This window comes from Mobula hypostoma, chromosome 4, assembly GCF_963921235.1.
Source record: "Mobula hypostoma chromosome 4, sMobHyp1.1, whole genome shotgun sequence".
Lineage (NCBI taxonomy): Eukaryota > Metazoa > Chordata > Chondrichthyes > Myliobatiformes > Myliobatidae > Mobula > Mobula hypostoma.
This window is the reverse complement of record NC_086100.1, coordinates 178901555-178923085: the sequence shown is the minus strand read 5'-3', so window position 1 is coordinate 178923085 and position 21531 is coordinate 178901555. Positions and strand designations below refer to the sequence as shown.

General features: G+C 41.1%; 1 protein-coding gene across 2 annotated transcripts in view; it reads left to right on the top strand.

Annotated features, from left to right (window-relative positions):
• ptpra (protein tyrosine phosphatase receptor type A) overlaps positions 1-21531 on the top strand; it is a 257136-nt gene that overhangs the window by 14280 nt on the left and 221325 nt on the right. The window contains exon 1 of one of the 2 annotated variants that reach the window (XM_063047093.1): positions 11551-11568. The exons of the other annotated variant lie outside the window; for it this stretch is intronic. The gene's annotated coding sequence lies outside the window, so the exon portion shown is untranslated. Of the gene's footprint in view, positions 1-11550; positions 11569-21531 lie in introns of those variants that run through there. 2 annotated transcript variants of the gene reach the window in all.

Genomic DNA, 21531 nt, shown 5'->3' with positions numbered 1-21531 from the left:
GAGGTCGACGGGGGGGGGGGATTATGGGGTTGCGGGGGGCAGGGGTGCTACCTCTCTGAAATGAGTTTTTGCAGGGTGGGATGGCTGGAATGTGCATGTGGTTTTATAAGGAAAAATAATATATGATTTTCATAAAATTTAGCTTTTTTCATTATTTTTGTTGCTCACTTCTTTATTTTTTTCATAGCTTTAGAACTCTTGCAGAACTGCTTTGTACCGTGTCACGTTCCCTTTTGAGCTGCTTGCACTGAACTTTTATTGATTTAGTGGGTTTACTGTGAACATTCTTTATCCCATACCACTGAAGTGTACCTAACCTGTGTCTAAATTTAATTCTGTCTGCATTTCAGATTTCCAAACACAATGGTATTTTTTGCACTTTGTCTAGTTTGTTCCCTATAATTTACTGGTGAACCTTCTAAAGCCACTATTATGTTCAGTGAGAGCTTTAAGGGTTTAATACACAAATTGCAATGCTGTTTCATTTCAGAGGTTTAAATCTGGTAACTATAATCATTATTGTATCTAAATGTAATCTGTACTGCAGTATAGTTGAAAAAAACCCAAAAATTTAGAATGTTATTTTGTGCTTAAAAAAAGACTAGGGATCTGTTTGACATTTATCTTCTGCATTATGATGAACTTTCACAAGGTTGAATGAATCATTGATTTTTGTCTTATGTATGAAGACTCAGTCTTCTATATTGATGGTCCTGTCCCAAAGAACCTTTTGTGAGAAGAAAATGCACATGATTCACGGGTACTAGGCAGAGCTGGGAATTCAAACATTTTATCATGGTTTTGGAAGACGAGGCTGACTCAAGTCAGCTGAGAGGTTGAGGCTGCGTCATGGAGCCAAAGACACTGAGAGTGCTGAGGGGGAAGAAAAAGAACAAGCAAAGAGGAACCACCAGGACTTTATACAATATAGGCTTTATATCCTGACCCTGTGTTCGAAATCTCCTCTACTTCTGATAAGTTGAGCAGACTCGCTCAGTAGCAGGCTTATAAACTTACATTCGTGACCATGTTTTTAGCTACAGGAGTGGAACCCAGGGTGGTTTTAGCCTTCTGTAGTTCACCCACTTCAAGGTTCAACGTGTTGTGCATTCAAAGGTGCTTTTCTCCACACAACTGTTGTAACACATGGTTATTTGAATTACTGTTTCTTTCCTGTCAGTTTGAACCATTCTGTCCGTTCTCTTCTGACCTCTCTCATTAACGAGATGTATTAGCCCATTGAACTGCCGCTCACTGGATTTTTTTTTGTTTTTTTCACCTTTCTCTGTAAACACTGGAGACCGTGTGAAAATAGCAGGAGTTGAACAGTTTCTGATATACTCAAACCACCCTGTCTGGCTCAAACAATCACCCCATAGTCAAAGTCAGTTAGATGACATTTCTTCCCCATTCTGATGTTTGGTCTGAACAATAACTGAACCTTTTTACCATGTCTGCAAGATTTTATGCATTGAGTTGCTGCCACATGATTGGCTGAATAGATAGTTGCATTAATGAACATGTGTATAGGTGTACCTAATAAAGTGGCCACTGAGTGCACCTCAGTCCCATGTTAGAATCAGGATAATTTCATAATTTGCGTGACAATACTTAGGTTCAATTTAAGCAGCAAACTGGAAATCTTAGTGGGGCAACTTAATTAATGTTCATTCGACAACTAAAACACTCATCTTAGAAGGATTATTGCAAAAAGACATGATGGAGGCAAAGTCAGTGTGAGAATATCAGAACCAAAAAGCAGGATAACAGACTAAAACCTACGGTTCACTCTCTACCCCAGCACTTTATCATTTTAGTTTCATCCATTTGGTATGCAGTAGCCTCAAAATATGTGTATAATTTATTCTTCCTGACAATTAAATCCCAGCAGAGTAATAACTTAAAATGTACGACTTCAAGGGGAATGGAAACTTCTCTTGTTATTAAATTGGACAAAGAGACAATCATTAATTAAATGCATAAAGGTGCTATGTGATTTTTATTTGACTTCTTCTGATTTGAATTTTATTCACCACATTTTTTGTGAAGTCAATTTTTTCCTAAGCTGATTTTTGACAAATAATTAATGAATTTAATTTAATACAATTCTCTAATGAATTGCTCTCACTTGGCCAGATCCCATTTTAAAACTGCAGCCACAGAAGTGCCAGCAAGCAAAGACCATTATATGCAGAGAAAAGTTACCTAGCAAATATAAATCTGCATAGTTAGTGAAAAGTATTTTGTCAAAAGATTATCCACTATAAATTTATAAGACTTTACATCGCTGTAGAAGGAATCTGGCATCAAAGATACTTGAAAAGGCCACCTTAATATAGCCCTAACTTGGGACAGAACAGAAAATACAAAAACAGCAAAATGATTCATCCATTCCCCTCTGCTTCCTATTACAAAATCAAAGTTCCAAGTAAATTTAGTATCAAAATATGTAAAAATTTTACAAACTTGAGATTTGTCTCCTAACAGGCAGCCACAAAACAAAGAAATCCAAAAGAACCCAAAAAATAGATCATCGAACACCTAATTTGCAGAGAGAGAGAGAAAAAAAAACAATTATTCAAACAATAAATGCGAGCAAACAGTGTTCTGAACTGAAGTCCGTAGAGAGACCATCCTCAGACCTTTACGGGGTAATGAGCTGAACTGAACTGACTCGTCTCTGACCTCGCTTCAGACATTCTCAATAAATCCAATGACCATGATAGAATTAATGAAAGACTGCAATAACAGGGCAGACAGTCAGTGTGCAAAAGACAACAAACTGCAAAAATGAAGACAAAAAAATAATAATAGTAGTAATAAATAAATAAGTAATAGATTACGAGAACATGAAAGTGAGCTGTTCAGTAATGGAGCTAGTGAAGTTGAGTGAAGTTATTCCCTCCGAATCAGGAGCCTGATGGTTGAGGGGTAATAACTGTTCCTGAACCTGGTGATATGAACCCTGAGACTCCTGTATCTTCTTTCTGATGACAACAGTGAGAAGCGAGCGTGGCCTGGGTGGTGGGGCTCTCTGGTGATAGATGCTGCTTTCCTGTGAAAATGCTCATGCAGACCTGCTTAATGGTAGGAAGGGCTTAACCCATAATGGACTGGGTTGTATCCACTACTTTTTTGTAGATTTTCCATTCAAGGGCATTGGTGTTTCCATACCAGGCTGTAAAGCTGCCAGTTAATATACTCTCCACGGCGCATCTATAAGAGTTTGTCAAATTTATAGATGTCATGCCAAATCTTCACCATCTCCGATGGAAGTCAGCAGCCGACATGCTTTCTTCATATTTGCACTTATGTTCTGGGCACAGGCAGGTCCTCTGAAGTGGTAACACTGAGAAATTTAATGCTGCTTACCCCCTCCACCTCTGATCCCCTGATAAAGGCAACCTCATGAACTTCCAGTTTCCTGCTCCTGAAGTCAATAATCAGCAAATTGAAAATCTCTGTATCTTGGGAACTCTTACCATTTGCACGGTTTCCCATATGGGATCTGGTCAAATGCCTCACTGGTCCACATCAGCCTTCATCAATACAGTTAGTTACCGCTTGGAAAAAAAAAACTTGAATTGATCAGACAGGCTCACTCTCTAACAAAGCCATGATGATTATCCTTAATTAAACCCCACCTCAAAATGCAGATTAATCCCATCCCTCCAGATCTTTTACAATAATTTCCCTAGCACTGATGGTAGACCCAACAGCCTTACCATCTTATACTTGATGCCCTTCTTGAATAAAGATAGCAGATTTGTTTTCCTCCAGTCATATGGCACATCCTCTGTGGGCAGAGAAGATATGAAAATTTCTCTCAGAGACCCAGCAATCTCCTCTCTTACCTTCCATCACAACATCGGATACGTCTCTATGGGGCCTGACACTTAATTCACTATTAAGTCTGCTATGACATCAAATATCTCCTTCTTTTCAATGATTACTTGTTGCAGACTTTCACGGTTCCTTCCCTGAATTCTTTGCCCTCAATGTTCTTCTCTGCATTGAGTATTGATGAGAAACATTTCATCTTAATCCTCTAGTTCCAAGTACAGGTTGACACTTTGGTCCTGATGGGCCTTGTTCCTAGCCTTGTGTTAATATATTTAGAAAATGCTGAAGGATTTTCCCTAACCTTGCATGTTGGTGGCATTTCATACATCCTACTCACTTTCCTAATTACTATTTTTAGTATCCCACTATATCTTCTAGAATCCCACAGGGCCTCTCCTAATTTTCAGTTCTCTATACCTGCCATAAACTTCATTTGTTAATGCAACCCCTGAAATCCCTTGGCATCCAAGGTTTTTTGGACTAATTCGCTCTACCTTTCACCTTTATAGGAGCAGTTTGGCCTTGAAATCTTGAATTATGTTGGTCACATATAAAGTTAAAAGTACCGGCTCCCAGTCCAGTTTTCACAAGCGATTCTGCAGATGCTGGAAATCTGGGGCAACACACACACACACACACACAGTGCATACACAGACACAGACACACACACACACACACACACACACACACACGGTGCATACACAGACAGACACAGACACACACACACACACACACATGCCACCCAACCCCCATTCTGTTGGCCCCCTCACCCCTTCTCTTCTCCTCCCCTGTCCTCAAAACCTGCCCATCACCTCCCTATGGTTCCCCACCATCTTCACTTTATTCCATGATCCACTGTCTCCTGTCAGATTCCTTCTTCTACTTCAGCCGTTTACCTCTTCCACCTATCACTTCCCAGCCTCACTTCCACTGTTGTCTGCAAGGGGCTTGTACATTTTCTGCATGATCGCATGGGTTTCCACTGGGTACTACAGGTACCGCTTGAGGAATTCAGCAGATCTGACAGTAACTGCAGAGGCAAAGGGATAGTCAATAGTTCAGGCTGAGACCATGCATCAGTCATGCACATGTGACTCTCGCTTTGGCTAGCGGTTTAATATAGGGGATGATAGCCCACTGCATGGCGAAACTTAAGAGATCTCATTTGGGTGGATGCTGCGTGATGTGTCCCCTGTTACAAATCAGTACCACGAAATAACAAACAGTACACAATATGCGATTAAACAATTGAGCTTTATAATTCTTAATTTGACTACATGGTCAGTAAAGAAAACAAAAAAAGAAAAAGGGTCTATTCTCATGAAACAGTCTAAAGTGCAACATTGGAGCTTACTGATTAGGCCGTTCGTCCACCATCGACCTCCTCCGATCATTGCTGACCTTCAGACCCTCGCTCCAAGTCCACTCCATCTGAGGTCCACCAACTCTCTCCATTCATGTCTTCTCTCCTCACCTCTCCCTGGCAAAAAACCGCAAATTCCCAGCTCCCAGACACACAAGAAAGAACAACATCCTGCTCATTGGCTAGCATGCTCCATTATCTCCAGTCATAACCCAAACATTGCTGCTGCAGAGAAACCATTACCTCAGCAGTGGAACGTTACAGAGAAGCCATTACACGAGCAGTGAAACCTTACAGCGTATTCCACACAGATGCTGCCTGACCCACTGTTCAGGAACAGTTACTATCCCTCAACCAGCAGGCTCTTCAGCCAAAGGGGATAACTTCATTCATCTTCTGTTATGGTTATTATTCTATAGATTCGTTGAGTATGCCCACAAAAAATGAACCTCAGGGTTATATGTGGTGACATATACAGTGGCATGCAAAAGTTTGGGCACCCCTGGTCAAAATTTCTGTTACTGTGAATAGCTAAGTGAGTAAAAGAGGAACTGATTTCCAAAAGGTATAAGGTTAAAGATGACACATTTCTTTACTATTTTAAGCAAGAAAAAAATTATTTCCATCTTTTACAGTTTCAAAATAACAAAAAAGGACAAGGGGGCAAAGCAAAAGTTTGAGCACCCTGCATGGCATTACTTAGTAACACCCCCTTTGGCAAGTATCACAGCTTGTAAACACTTTCTGTAGCCAGCTAAGAGTCTTTCAATTCTTGTTTGGGAGATTTTTGCCCATTCTTCCTTGCAAAAGGCTTCTAGTTCTCTGAGATTCTTGGGCCATCTTGCATGCACTGCTCTTTTGAGGTCTATCCACAGATTCTCGATGTTTAGGTCGGGGGACTGCGAGGGCCATGACAAAACCTTCAGCTTGCGTCTCTTGAGGTAGTCCATTGTGGATTTAGATGTGTGCTTAAGATCATTATCCTGTTGTAGAAGCCATCCTCTTTTCATCTTCGGCTTTTTTACAGACGGTGTGATGTTTGCTTCCAGAATTTGCTGGTATTTAATTGAATTCATTCTTCCCTCGACCAGTAAAAGCTCCCCTTGCCACTAGCTGCAACACAAGCCCAAAACGTGATCGATCCATCCCCATGCTTAACAGTTGGAGAGGTGTTCTTTTCATGAAATTCTGCACCTTTTTTTCTCCAAACATACCTTTGCTCATTGCAGCCAAAAAGTTCTATTTTAACTTCATTAGTCCACAGGACTTGTTTCCAAAATGCATCAGGCTTGCTTAGATGCTCCTTTGAACTCTCTGAATAGAACTTTTTCCCTTACTTTGTTGAATAATCCGCAATATTGGAAAGAGTTGGAATATCTACCTGATTCCAGTTTTTAATTAAAAACTGCCAAGTCTGTGTTTTTTTTTTACTTCTGCAGGTCTTTTCTCCTTCACTGTAAGTGAAACATAAAAGTTGCCTGACTTGCACCAAAGTCATCCTGTTAAATCAAAGTTCAGTGTTGAGAAGCTCCCACAGATCCTATTCACCGTCGCCCCCCCCCACTCACTCAAAGCCCATTGTACTTGAAGGATTGCCATGAAGAAACAAAAGGATCTCAGAGGGTATGTGCAGTGATCCCTAAAAGCAGCATTAAAGGTGACTAGTTGGTTAAAAAAGCCAAAGGAATGTTTTTGTTAATAACCAAGGAGAATTTTTTTTACTGTTTACTCCATCCATTTCCCTTCATAATTTATATCCCTTTATTAGCCCCCACCCCCTCTCCAGCTTTGCTCAACCCCCCCCCCCGGAAAACATAGAAACATAGAAAACCAACAGCACAATACAGGCCCTACAGCCCACAAAGCTGTGCCAAACATGTCCCTAGCTTAGAAATTACCTAGGGTTACCCATAGCCCTCTATTTTTCTGAGCTCCATATACCTGTTCAGAAGTCTCTTAAAAGACCCTATCATATCCACCTCCACCACCATCACTGGTAGCCCATTGCACACACTCACCACTCTCTGCCTAAAAATCTTACCCCTGACATCTCCTCTGTACCTGCTTCCAAGCACCTTAAAACTGTGCCCTCTCCTGCTAGCCATTTCAGCCCTGGGAAAAATGCCTCTGACTATCCACATGAACAATGCCTCCATCATCTTGTACACCTCTATCAGGTCACTGCTCATCCTCCGTCACTCCACGGAAAAAAGACCGAGTTCACTCAACCTATTCTCATAGGGCATACTCCCCAATCCAGGCAACATCAAACAAATCCAGATTATCCAGTCATTTATCACTGTAACACTGTTTACACCTTCTCTGGACCAGGGGTACCCAACCTTTTTTATGCCAGGGACCCCTACCATTAACTGAGATTACCATGTTGAGAACCCCTGTTCTAGATATATCCCCTTAACAAGGCTGTCTTACATGGCCTCCATTAGCATCGGTATCATTTGAATTTTCTTGGTCTTCACTATATCACCAACATTCGCCTTGTTCTCTCCACCTTTTTACAAAGGACAAGATTATTCACTGCTCTTCTGTTCCTCATAAGATGTAGCCACAAAATGTCTCTATTTGAATTCAGTTAGTTAAGCCTCAACCAAGCACATTGCAGCCCTCAGAACTCAATAGTGGATTTAACAATTTCAGTTAACCACATTCTCATCGGCAGTACTGATGTAAACTGATCAACAGAAGCTTCCTGACCTGAGTATTCCAAAAATTCTCTTTTATTCCAGATTTTGCAGTTCACAACTCCAACAACATTCATCATCTCACTATAGTCATGGAGCCAAACAGCACAGAAACAGGCCCTGTGACCCACTGTATCCATGATGATAACTATCTTTATTTGTCACATGTATGTCGGAAGATCAAAACACACAACGAAATGCTTTATTTGCATCAACAATCAATGCCGTACAAATATGTGCTGGGGGCAGCCTGCAAGTGTCGCCATGCTTTCAGCAACGACATAGCACGTCCACAATTTGCTAACCCGAGCCCATACATCTTTGGAATGTGGGAGGAAGCAGGAACAGCTGGAGGAAACACGGGGAAATTGAACTTAGATTGCTGGGTTACATTACATGAACTGCTTCACTACAGTGCCACATTTGAAATTATAATCTGTGCCAACCGTGGTACTTGCCAACACTAATGCCATTTCCCCATGTTAGGTCCATAGCACTCCCTTCTCACTTTTTCATATCTCAAATCAAATCAGCTTTAATTATCATTCAAACCATGCATAGATACAGCTGAACAAGACAGCGTTCCTCTGGGGCCAAAGTGCAACATATTCAAAATAGCAAGCAAACATTCAAAAATAGCGAGTAACATAATTCAAAATATTGAGCAAAGAAGCATATTTACTCAAAAAAAAGACATATATGGTTCAAGACCCTGAGTAACAATGTCCAACAATCGATGGTAGAGTCTCCCGGCAGTGTACAGACACATGTAATCCAGCCTGTCGTCACACTGCTCGAACACAGCAGTGCAGCACTGATGGGCAAGGCCAGGCCCCAGCCGAGCTCATCACACTGTAGCGCTTCCGCGTCTCTCTCCTGGTCTGTAGCAGCAGGCAAGCCCGAGGCTTGAGGCCTAGTTCTCGCTGCAACTGAGGCTGCACAACTCCCAAGTTATTCAATAGCTCACATTCAAAGGGGTGGATGTGGGTCGATTTCAGCAATTTAGTGAAGTTTGGATAGGTACATGGATAAGAAGTGTATGGAGGGCTATGGTCCAGATGCAGGTCAATGGGACTAGGGAGAATAATATTTCGGCAAGGACCTGCTTCTATGCTGTAGCGCTCTATGACTGGGGAACAGGGATGGGTGGTCGAGGGAAGGCATGAAAAAGAGATGGTTAAATCCTATTGAATCCATTTCTGTTACTCCCAGCAGATGAAATGATGTAGTGTTACAAGGTTGTTTGGAAGGGGAAAGGCTGCATAGGGCTCAGACAGCCTTGTAACAATTTATAGTGGTGAGTGCATGCAATATAATTGGAAGTGGAGTAAAATGACCTTTTGCAGCATGCGTGTAATTGAAAGTCTCAGTCAAGATGTATTGGAAAGATTATAAATTAGATCATAATAATGCAGAAAGTATGATTCAATATTTATTTCCTGATATGGAAGCTGGCTCAAACATGGTGTTCTAGCAGTCAACATATATCCATCCAATAAATGTTCCCCTGATAGTTCCTCAGAATTGATCCAGTCAGAGCCCATAGTCCAAGATGCAAGATTCAATGTCAAATAATTTGAAATGTCTGTCAAATGATGTCTCGGTAGAACTTCATTTGTTTGCTTATTGTCATCAAGAAATGCAGCTCGGAAAGGTTTAACCCAATGAACTTAAGAAACAGAAGCAGGCTCTGCTCACGAATTACAAACGTAGGTCATTACTGATCTACTACTTCAGAGACACTGTCCTGTAATAGCTCCTAATGCTTTATATTATTTGGAATTAATACTTACTGAAATTCTATACACTTTAATGAGATCTTTTCATGAATATATTTAAGCACAATTAACCTAATTTATGCAAGCTCAGGATGGACAATCCCAAGCCTGGTTGCAAACGGAGGGTTGGGCATGGGGTTAGCAAACCCCATGAACATCAATTTCTCCAACTTCTCAGTAATTTCTTACCCATCCCCTCTTCTCTCCTTTTCCATTCTCCATTCTCGCTCCCCTCTTACTTCTTCTCTTCTCTTCACCTGCCTATCACCTCCCTCTGGTGCCCCTCCCCCTACCATTTCTCCATTGGTCCACTTTCCTCTCCTATCAGGTTCCTTCTTCTTGAGCCATTTACCTTTTCCACCTATCAGCACCCAGCTTTGCATTTCATTCCACCCCTCCCCCTCCCACCTATCTTCCTCCTCACCTGGTTTCACGTATCACCTTCCAGTTTGTACTCCTTTCCCTCCCCTGGCCTTCTTATCTTGGTTGCTTGCCCCTTCCTTTCCAATCCTGATGTAGGGTCTCTGTCCGAAATGTTGACTTTTTATTCCTCTCAAGCTGCCTGACCTGCTAAGTTCCTCCAGCATTTTTCTTACATTAGTTGGAGAAATAATATCAATACTAGCTTGTTAAACTCCTATCACCCATAATTATACAATTTACAACAGGATTCCACCGGCAGACACATAGCTCAGTCCCCTCCTCTATCAGAATTCTGATAGTGCCATTGTGTCCCTGATCCACTCTTACATTTCCCCAGCTATTCACCTTCTCACAGCACTTTCCCAAGGAACTGCGGGTGTTGCAACACTGACCTTTCCTACTAGCATCAAACAGCCATTCCAAATGAAGCTAAGGATAACTTACACTTCCTCCAGCTTAGAGTATTGCATTCAGAGCTCATGACATGGTCTCCTCTAAAGTGAAGAGACCAAAAGCAGAGTGACTGATCATTTTGCAGACCACCATGGCTCAGTGCACAATTGTGATCCTACGGTTTCAACCTCCTGTCGCGTTTTTTTCTCGCCTAATCACACTCTCACCAGTCTCCTGCGTTGTTCCTCAACTTTAAACCTCAACAATGAAGACCAAAATAAACTCAAGGAAAACTACCTCAACTTTAAACCTCAATAATGAAATTAACTTCTGTTTTGTGCCAATTTCTCTCCCTCTCTCTCTCCTCTCTCTCTCTCTCTCTCTCTCTCTCTCTCTCTCTCTATCTATCTATCTATCTCTATCTCTCTCTCTCTCATAAAAGAGACCTGAATGTTAACTTCTTCACACAGTGACAATTGAGTAGTTGGACCAAGCTGTCCGAGGAAGTTGGCCAAACGTAGACAACTAGGACTAGCATGGACCATTTGGGCTGAAGGGCCTGTTTCGGTTACTCTGTGACTTTGACTCTAAATGGAGAAATTTAGATTTCTGCTAAAGCTCTTTTAAATATTACATTAAACTGTTTTACGCATTTAAAACAAAGAACCTTCATACTGTGACCTTAATCTGGTTCATTATTCCTCATTAAAGTTAAAATGGCCTCTTCCTTGTTAGATATAGGATTTTTTATTGCAGAATATGATCCTGAACACATTAAGAAACCTTTCAGATATGGATGGTCTGATTATCCTGGTTTATACATGCATTAAAATTTGCAATAAATCGGCTCTATCTTTGTGATGTTCTCGTCTCATGACTGTAGTTAAGTAGGCACCACTTCATTTTCACCTATTTCCCTATTTCATCCATAGTCACAATTACTACTGCTGCCTATTTACCATTTTGCTTTTCTTTCCTGTAGATCTTATGACTATGGACTTATCACATTGAGCAAGATTTAACCTGATTGCATAAAAATATATTGGGACAAGCAACCAAGTGCCAGGTGAGAGGTAGGTTTTATAGAATACCTTAAAAATGAAGCAGAACAGTGAGGTTTTGTGGGGAATTCCACAGCTTCAGGCATGGCAGTTGACGAGGACAGGACTGGCACTGGCCAAGCAAGAGACATGATAACTGAGAATACCAGAAGGATTCAGCAGGTGTTCAAAAGAATAATTTAATGTAATACTATTGAACAAAAGAAAATACAACCATACAAACGAGAAAACCTGCAGATGCTGGAAATCCAAGCAATATTTACAAAATGTTGGAGGAACTCAACAAGTCAGGCAGCATCAATTGAAAAAAAGTAAACAGTCGACATTTCAGGCCAAGACCCTTCATCAGGATGGGTCTTGGCCCGAAACACTGACTGTTTACTTTTTCCATAGATGCTGCCTGACCCACTGAGTTTCTCTGGCATTTTGTGTGTGTTACAACATTAGGATTAGGAGTCACCTCTCAGGTTCTTGATCTTGCTCCACCACCCAATAATATCAGGCTGGAGTAATTGATGGAGTCTATCCTCTGCCCAACATATTGATGTAATCATGAAGAAGGCACACGAGTAGCTATACTTTATTAGAAGTGTGAGGAGCTTTGGTATGTCACCAAAAACTTGTTGGATTAGGGAATTGAATTGTTAATTTTTTTATACTTTTCTTGAGGTTTAACTTTTCTATGCATGCTTATATTTTTATATAGTCACTTATACAGATATAATGATTCAGTGAATTTTCTTGTACTTTTGGTAAGGCTGCTTCTGTATTTTTCTACAAGCTTCTTAGCTTTTCGATAGCAGGTATTACAGCACTTGAACCTGACTGTGTCTTGCCTAATTCTTATCACTGGAATGTTGTTTCTTTTAAGTCAGAGTTAATTTTTGTCGAGCATGACCTTGATTTCTTTGTTCTTTCTGCTCTTCTTCCATGTTTTTTTTGCTCTTGTAACATTCACTAAAGTGGCTGAAAGCAACAAGTTCTATGCCTCATTCTTGACATCTATAGAACCACTGGATCACAAATCACCAGGATCCAATAGACTCTATCGAATTTCTACAGATGATCCATGGAGATTTTCACCGGTTGTATCACCCCCTGGTATGAAGGTTCCAATGCATGGAGTCAAAAGAGGCTGCAGAGGTTTGTAGACTTAGCCAGCTCTATCACAGGCATAATCCTTCCCAACATCGAGGATATCTTCAACAGAAGGTGCCTCAGGAAGGTGGCATTCATTGTTAAGGACCCTCACCATCTGGCACATGTCCTCTTCTCATTGCACCACCAGGAAGGAGCTACAGGAGCCTGAAGAAGCTTGCTCAACATTTTAGGAACAGCTTCTTCCTCTCTGCCGTCAGATTACTGTACTGCTGCCACAAGACTATAAATTTCATGACATTTGTCGATGATAAAAAAAAACCTGATTCTGAACAGTGTATTATACTGGCAGACAAATGGAAGCTTGGAGTTACTTCTGCAGTTGGAATGCTCCGCCAAATGCTCGCCCAGTCCATACTGGGGTTCTCCAAGGGAGAGGAGGGCACATTGTGAATACCGAATGCGGTGTACTAGACTGGAAGAAGAGCAAGTGAACCATTGCTTTTGTTTGAAAGACTGTTTGGGTCTACGGACAGTGGGAAGAAAAGATATGAAAGGCTAGGTATTGCATCTTCTGTGATTGCATGGGGAAGTGCCGTTCGTAGGGGAGCGGTTGGTGGGGATGGGGAAACAGATCAGGGAGTTGCAAATGGAGTACTCCCTTCAAAATACTGAAAGGCGAGGGAAGGAGAATGTGTGCATGGTGCTGGAATGTAGTTGGAGCAAGTGACAATTGTGAAGGATGATCCATTGAATATGGAGACTGATATAGTGGAGCATGAAAACCAGGTGAACCCTGTGCTTGGCCTGTACACAAAGAGAGAAGGTTAGAGCAGAAGTGAGGGAAGAAGATGAGATGTGGTTAAGAGTTCTATCTATTATGGTAAAAATGGAGTCATGACTCAGTAAGAATGTCTATGGTGACCATTCATGCCTTTATTTATCAAGAGTCTATCCAGCTCTACCTTAAAAGTATTCAAAGACTCCGCCACCACCCCTGAAGAGTGTCAGAAACTCAATCATTTCAGTGAATGATTTTGCCATATCTGTCTTCAATGGGAAACTACTTAATTTTACTCAGTAACCCTTCTACATTCTGTCACATCTTCTGAGCTGCCACTTATCTTCACATAATTAAGTTCTTTTACTTCAAGTTTGATTCCCTCTTTAATTATTTTAATTAACCATGGACTGTGAATATTGGCCTTGGAAAATTTCTTTCTCCTTGGAATTCATCTCTTCTGAGCACTCTAAATGATCTCATTAATTGTCAGACACTCCATCTAAATCGACCATTCTCATAGCTCAAACAGCTGTTTTACTTTTGCTATCTTTGCTTTCATAGCTACATAATTGCTCCTTATTTAAATTTGAAATGCCAGGATTTTTCCCTTTCTCTCTCCCCCAAACTACATGTAGAACTTAATCATTCCTTGAAAGTTGCTCTCTAGAGATACCTCCACCTGAGGTCAGTACTGATCTTACCCTGTTGGGACATAGAACAATGCAGCACAAGAATTGGCCCCTGTGCCTTCACATAGTCCAAATTCATCAATTGTCTATATATTAAAAGAGCCTTTTAACTCCTCTATTACACCACCCCAGGCAATGCATTCACTATGTAAAAAAAACCTTGCCTCATACGTCTTCCTTATTCTTTCCCCTCCTACCTGAAGTGCATACCCTCTAAGTACTATACATTTTGACCCCAAGGACAAAGATAACAGCTGTCTACTGCATCAATGCTTCTCATAATTTTATAAACTTCTATCAGGGTCTTCCCTCAGCCTCTGAGGCCTCAGAGAAAACAATCTGAGAATGTCCAACCTCTTTTTAATCCATACAGCTCCTGGTAAATCTCTTCTACACACTCCCCAAGGCCTCCACATCCTTCCTTTAACGGGGCTTATCAGAACTGAATGCAATACTCCAGATGCTGCCTCACCAGGGTTTTATAAAGCTGCAACTTAACTTCTCACTCTTGAGCTCAGTACCTTTTGTAATAAAGACAAGCATGTTGTATACCTCCTTTATTGCTGTATCAACCTCTGCATCCTCTTAGGGAGCTGTAGATCTGGACCCCTAGATCCTCCCTATATCAATGCTGCTATGGGTCATAGAGTCATAGAGCAACACAGTCTGGATACAGGCTCTTCACCCCAACTAGTCCATGGCTACCATAGTGCCCAGTCAGCAAGTCCGAATTTCCTCTGTTTGTTCCTGTCATTGATTGTGTGCTTTAAATGGGGAAATGTTGCACAACTGGGCATTGCAGTTAGCACTACGCTATTACATCTCGGAGCGTTCTGGAGTTTGGAGTTCACTTCTGATGCCATTCTGTAAGAAGTCCCCATATACTTCCTCCCTGTGGAATACATGGGTTTTTCCCAGATTCTCTAGTTGCCACCCACAGTCCAAAGACATACTGGGTAGGTTAGCTGGTCATTGTAAATTGTCCCATGATTAGGTTAGGATTAATTGGGGTTGTGGGTCTGCTGGGGTGCCCACGACGCGAAGGGCTAGAAGGGCCTACTCTGTGCTAGATCACTGAATAAATAACTAAATGCCAAGTCCAGTATAGTCTGCTCTCTGATTAGTTTTTAAGAAATTATCCTGAAAATTTTTAGCCAGATACTAGTGAAACTGCAGAATTCATTACCATAGACAGCCGTGGAGGCCAGCTCACTGGGTACTTTTAAACCGGAGGTCGGTAGCTTCTTGATTAATCAGGGCATCAGAGGTTATGAGGAGAAGGCGGGAGAATGGGATTGAGAGGGATAATAAATCAGCCATGATGATATGGCGGGCAAACTCGATGAATCGAACAAATTCTGCTCCTATGTTTTATGGTCTTAATCTACTTCATGAACTCTTTTAAGCTACTTTTGCCCATCAGATTTGTTTTCCAATCTATATGTGGATTAAAACATCTCATGATAACTATTGTATCTTTCTGGAAAGCTCTCCTTATTTCTTTTTTCATGCTGTATTGTACCATGTGGTTACTGGTAGGAGCCTGTACACAGCTCATAGAAAAACTTGTCTTTATTATTTCTTATCTCCACTAAAAATGGTTCTCCTTCCTGATCTCTTGAACTTCAATCACCTCTTTCCTATTTCTCAGAAATCGGCATTAATTTCCACAGCCACTCCTGCACCTTTTTCTAGCTTTGTGTCCTTTCTGAATGCCATGCAGTCTTCAGAACTCAGTATAGAGTCCGTCAATCTCCTTAGGTTGTGTTGGTTGTTAACAAAAACAACACATTTCAGTGTACAAATGATAAATAAAATGAACCTGAATCTGCAGTATCATCTCTATAATGGCTATCAGATCATAATTATTCTTTTTCTATCAGTTCATCTTATTGTTCTCACTGCTTGGATATGAACTCTCTTTTGCTGTTACAGTTCAATCAGAATCAGAATCGGGTTTATTATCATGAAATTTATTAACTTAGCAGCAGCAGCTCAATGCAATACATAATATAGAAGGAGGAAAAAAATAAATAAGTAGATCAATTATAGTACACGTATATTGAATAGATTAAAAATTGTGCAAAAATCAGAAATAATATATATTAAAAAGTGAGGTAGTGTTCACGGGTTTAATGTCCATTTAGGAATCGGATGGCAGAGGGGAAGAAGCTGTTCCTGAATCACTGAGTGTGTGCCTTCAGGCTTCTGTACCTCCCACCTGATGGTAACAGTGAGAAAAGGGCATGTCCTGGGTGCTGGAGGTCCTTAATAATAGACGCTGCCTTTCTGAGATATTGGTCCTCGAAGATGTCCTGAGTATTTTGCAGGCTAGTACCCAAAATGAAGCCGACTAAATTTACAACCCCCTGTAGCTTCTTTCGGTCCTTTACAGTAGGCCCCCCCCCCCCCGCTCCCCCATACCAGACAGTGATACAGCCGGTCAGAGTGCTCTCCACGGTACATCCACAGAAGCTTTTGAGTGTATTTGTTGATTATCATTTCCCATTTTAAAATAATTTTCCTTTCACCTTTGCTCTTTGATGTACCATTTTACTACATGTTTGATCCCTTACATCCTCTATTTTGTTGAAAATCCTCTCTACTTCCCTATTTATGCAGTTTACCAGTACTCTGCTCTTAGAACATCTTGGGTGTTATCTGTCCCCTAAGGTACAGATTTCACTTTACCCAGTGCCCAATAAATCCACTTCTCCTACATCAGCCTTTGAACTTCTCCAAGTTTATTTGTCCTGTTCCATTTTCCTTCTGGCTCAGGTAACAATACAAAGGTTACTACCATTCAAGTTCTGCTTCCTACGGTAATTTAGCACCCAGCTCCTCATATTGACATTGCAGAACAATTGCATGTATTAGTCTAAAGAACTCATCTGCACCTGATTCAAATAATTTCAATTAAACCAGAGGTTGTTAAATTCGAGTTCAAGTTCAATTTTATTGTCATTCAACCATACACACGTATACAGCTAAATATTTCAGCTGGAGCCAAGATGCAAAACACAGTACATATGGTCATACATAGCATAGATGGTTATGCTATGATACGTAGTTACAGTAAAGCACAATACAGTGAAAAAATAACATTATCACAAGTCCCTGAGTTGCAAGGCCTGAAAATTGATCGTGCATAGGATGTTGTCCTGCAAAAATAAGCATGCTGCAGTTCTTCATCTCATGATGGGTCCATTGCAGATTAAAGTAATCCTGTTTATTTCCCAGTGAGCGACACTGGGGAGTAGTATTGACAGGAGAGCAATATTGGTGGGAAAACATGTTAAAGGTCATGGGTATAAGGTCAATTTATTCATTGGGCTGAACAGCAGGGCGTAGAGTAGGGTTCAGACTGGGTAGGTACTCTGTTTTGATGAAAAGTCATTGACCTGAAGATGTAATACTGGTCTTTTCACAAATTCTGCCTATCCATAGAAACCATAGAAAAACTACAGCACAGAAACAGGCCTTTTGGCCGTTCTTGGCTGTGCCGAACCATTTTCTGCCTAGTCCCACTGACCCGCACACGGACCATATCCCTCCATACATCTCCCATCCATGTATCTGTCAAATTTATTCTTAAATGTTAAAAGTGAGCCTGCATTTACCACTTCGTCTGGCAGCTCATTCCATACTCCCCCCACTCTCCGTGTGAAGAAGCCCCCCCTAATGCTCCCTTTAAACTTTTCCCCCCTCACCCTTAACCCATGTCCTCTGTTTTTTTTCTCCCCTTGCCTCAGTGGAAAAAGCCTGCTTGCATTCACTCTATCTATACCCATCATAATTTTATATACCTCTATCAAATCTCCCCTCATTATTCTACACTCCAGGGAATAAAGTCCTAACCTATTCAATCTTTCTCTGTAACTGAGTTTCTCAAGTCCTGGCAACATCCTTGTAAACCTTCTCTGCAGGTATTTCCAACATGAGCTGGAGGAATTCAGCAGGTCAGGCAGTATTTATGGAGGGGAATATTTCCAGCATTTTGATTTTTTTGTAATGGGCATGTATTCAGATGGTAGGATATGACCAATGGTGTAAATTAAGAGAAAGGCTTGGACCACAAATATTCTCTGTAGTTGTAAATTGTACCACTTGGTGGGATTGGATGTAATGCGCTTGGCCAAGTTTGGCAATGACACAAGTCAACACGATTATGACCAATGTGGAAAGGTGCATTGAAATACAGTACAAAGAAAGGTCAATATGTTTGGCGAACTGGCAAAACTGTGGCAAATGGCTTTCAGTGAGGAGATGTGAAGTCATCCAAATTTGACCAAAGAAAATATAGAATAGAGCTCTCAGAAAATAATAACATTGGCAATCATGGAGATTTGAGGTTCACCCACACAAAGCAATAAGTTGTCTTGGAGATGTAGACAAAACAATTAGTTAAAGGCTGGCTTTTAAGTCACAGGGACTGGAATACAAGGGAACAGAAGTTTGTTCCAGTTAATAAGATTCACCTGGAAAACCATTAACAGTTCTGGGTGCCATAAATCAGGAATGATATAAATCTGTAAGACATAGGAGCAGAATTAGGCCACCGAGTCTGCTCCGCCACTCGATCATGGCTGATTGTGATTTTCTCTCGCAACTCCATTCTCCTGGCTTTTCTCTGTAACCTTTGACATCCTTACTAATCAAGAACCTATCAAACAACAGGAATCCTGCAGATGCTGGAAATTCAAGCAACACACATCAAAGTTGCTGGTGAACGCAGCAGGCCAGGCAGCATCTCTAGGAAGAAGTACAGTCGACGTTTCAGGCCGAGACCCTTCGTCAGGACTAACTGAAGGAAGAGTGAGTAAGAGATTTGGAAGTGGGAGGGGGAGGGGGAGGGGGAGATCCAGAATGATAGGAGAAGACAGGAAGGGGAGGGATGGAGCCAAGAGCTGAACAGGTGATTGGCAAAAGGGGATATGAGAGGATCATGGGACAGGAGGTCCGGGAAGAAAGACAAGGCGGGGGGGGAACCCAGAGGATGGGCAAGGGGTATATTCAGAGGGACAGAGGGAGAAAAAGGAGAGTGAGAGAAAGAATGTGTGTATAAAAATAAGTAACATGGGGTACGAGGGGGAGGTGGGGCATTAGTGGAAGTTAGAGAAATCGATGTTCATGCCATCAGGTTGGAGGCTACCCAGACGGAATATAAGGTGTTGTTCCTCCAACCTGAGTGTGGCTTCATCTTTACAGTAGAGGAGGCCGTGGATAGACATGTCAGAATGGGAATGGGATGTGGAATTAAAATGTGTGGCCACTGGGAGATCCTGCTTTCTCTGGCAGACAGAGCGTAGGTGTTCAGCAAAGCGGTCTCCCAGTCTGCGTCGGGTCTCGCCAATATATAAAAGGCCACATCGGGAGCACCGGACACAGTATATCACCCCAGCCGACTCACAGGTGAAGTGTCGCCTCACCTGGAAGGACTGTCTGGGGCCCTGAATGGTGGTAAGGGAGGAAGTGTAAGGGCATGTGTAGCACTTGTTCCACTTACGCGGATATCTATCAACCTATCAACCTGTTTTAAATATACCCAATGACTTGGCCTCCACAGCTGTCTGTGGCAATGAATTCCATGGATTCAATACACTAGGACTAAAGGATGTTAGTCTTTGTGGGAATGTGGCGCATATTTGTCAAATTGGTATGTGGATTCCAAGGGTTAAATTATATTAGGGTGTAATTTCAGTATTTTGTTAAAAATGTACACTCCTTTACAATAAGTAAAGCTGTGCAACTATGAATTACTAAAAAAAATAAAAGCTAGTATTAAATGAAAAGAAAGGAGTAATGAAGTTGCCAGAAGAAGCAGTACTGCTGGGGATTGAGAGAGTTTTAGTATTCAGTTGTGGAGAAGAAATTGATAAATAAAGTTTGAATGGAATAAACCGGTGAGAAACACAGAAAAAAATGTAAGAACTTCAATGGTTATGTAAATAGAAAAATACTTGTAAGGGCAAGTATGGGCCTCTACAGATAGAACCTGGAGAAATTATAAAGATAACAAGGAAATTGTAGAAGAGTTAAATGAATACTACATGTCCGTCTTTACAGCAGAAGACATAAGTTTCCCAGAACTACTGCTGAAGAAAGTGTCCAGTGCAAAGGTAGGAATGAATAATAGGACTATCAGTAAGGCAATGCAACCAAAGAAGTTAAGAATGCAAAAATGAGAAAATTCCAGAGGATTTCACCTTTGAGTTCAGAGTTTTGAAAGATAGAGATGTAGAAACGGTGAGTATTTCTGGTAATAATCTTCCAAATATCCATAATGAAAGGTTCAGTGTCAGAAAACTTGGAAAAGTGTATTAGAAGAGAACAAAGTCAATATAGATTTTATGAAAGTGAAACTTGATTGTGTAATCTATTGGAGTTATTAGAGGACACACATCTCGTAGGTAAGCAAGGGAAATGGCTGTGGTGCATGTTGATATTCCAAAGTGTTTTGATAAGATCCACACATAGGAAATTGGTTGGGTGGTTGAGACTAGCGCGGTACCACAATTGACAGTGCATAGTCCCAGCTTTTCACTGTATTGTCAGAGGACCAAATGTAACATTGTTAAGTTTTCTAATGAGACAAAACTCTATGGAATTGTGAGTAGTGATGAGGATGCAAACAGGCTTCAAAAGAATATGAATAACTGAGTGAGTGAGCAAAGGCAACATCTGATCAACCCTATTACCCCTGTCACTCTACAACACTGTACACTCAGTGGCCACTTCATTAAGTACCTGTATGCCTGCTCGATAATACAAATGTCAAATCATGTAGCAGCAACTCAATGCATAAAAGCATGCAGTCATAGTCAAGAAGTTCAATTGTTGTTCAGATCAAACATCAGATTGGGGAAGAAATGTGATCTAAGTGACTTTGACTGTGGGATGATTTTTGGTGCCAGACAGAGTGGTTTGAGTATCCCAGAAACTGCTGATCTCCTGGCATGTTAACACACAACAGTCTCTAAAGTTTACAGCGAATATTGTGAAAAACAAAAAAACTCCAGTGAGCGGCAGTTCTGTGACCCAAAACACCTTGTTAGTGTGAGGAGAATGGCTGGACTGGTTCAAGCTGACGGGAAAACGACAGTAACTCAAATAACCACATGTTACAACGGTGGTGTGCAGAAGAGCACCTCTGAATGCACATCATGTCGAACCTTGAAGTGAACAGGCTACAGCAGCAGGCCTCAAACACAGACTCAGTGGCAACATTATTAGGTACAGGAGGTACCAAATAAAGTGGCCATTGACTTTTTATAAGGTTGTTTACATTGTAAATACATGCTAGTATTTATGTATTTACACATTTTATTCCATATCCATACTTTAACCTCTAACCTTATTTCTATATTATTCTTTATTCGTGAATGCTTTTTTTTCTG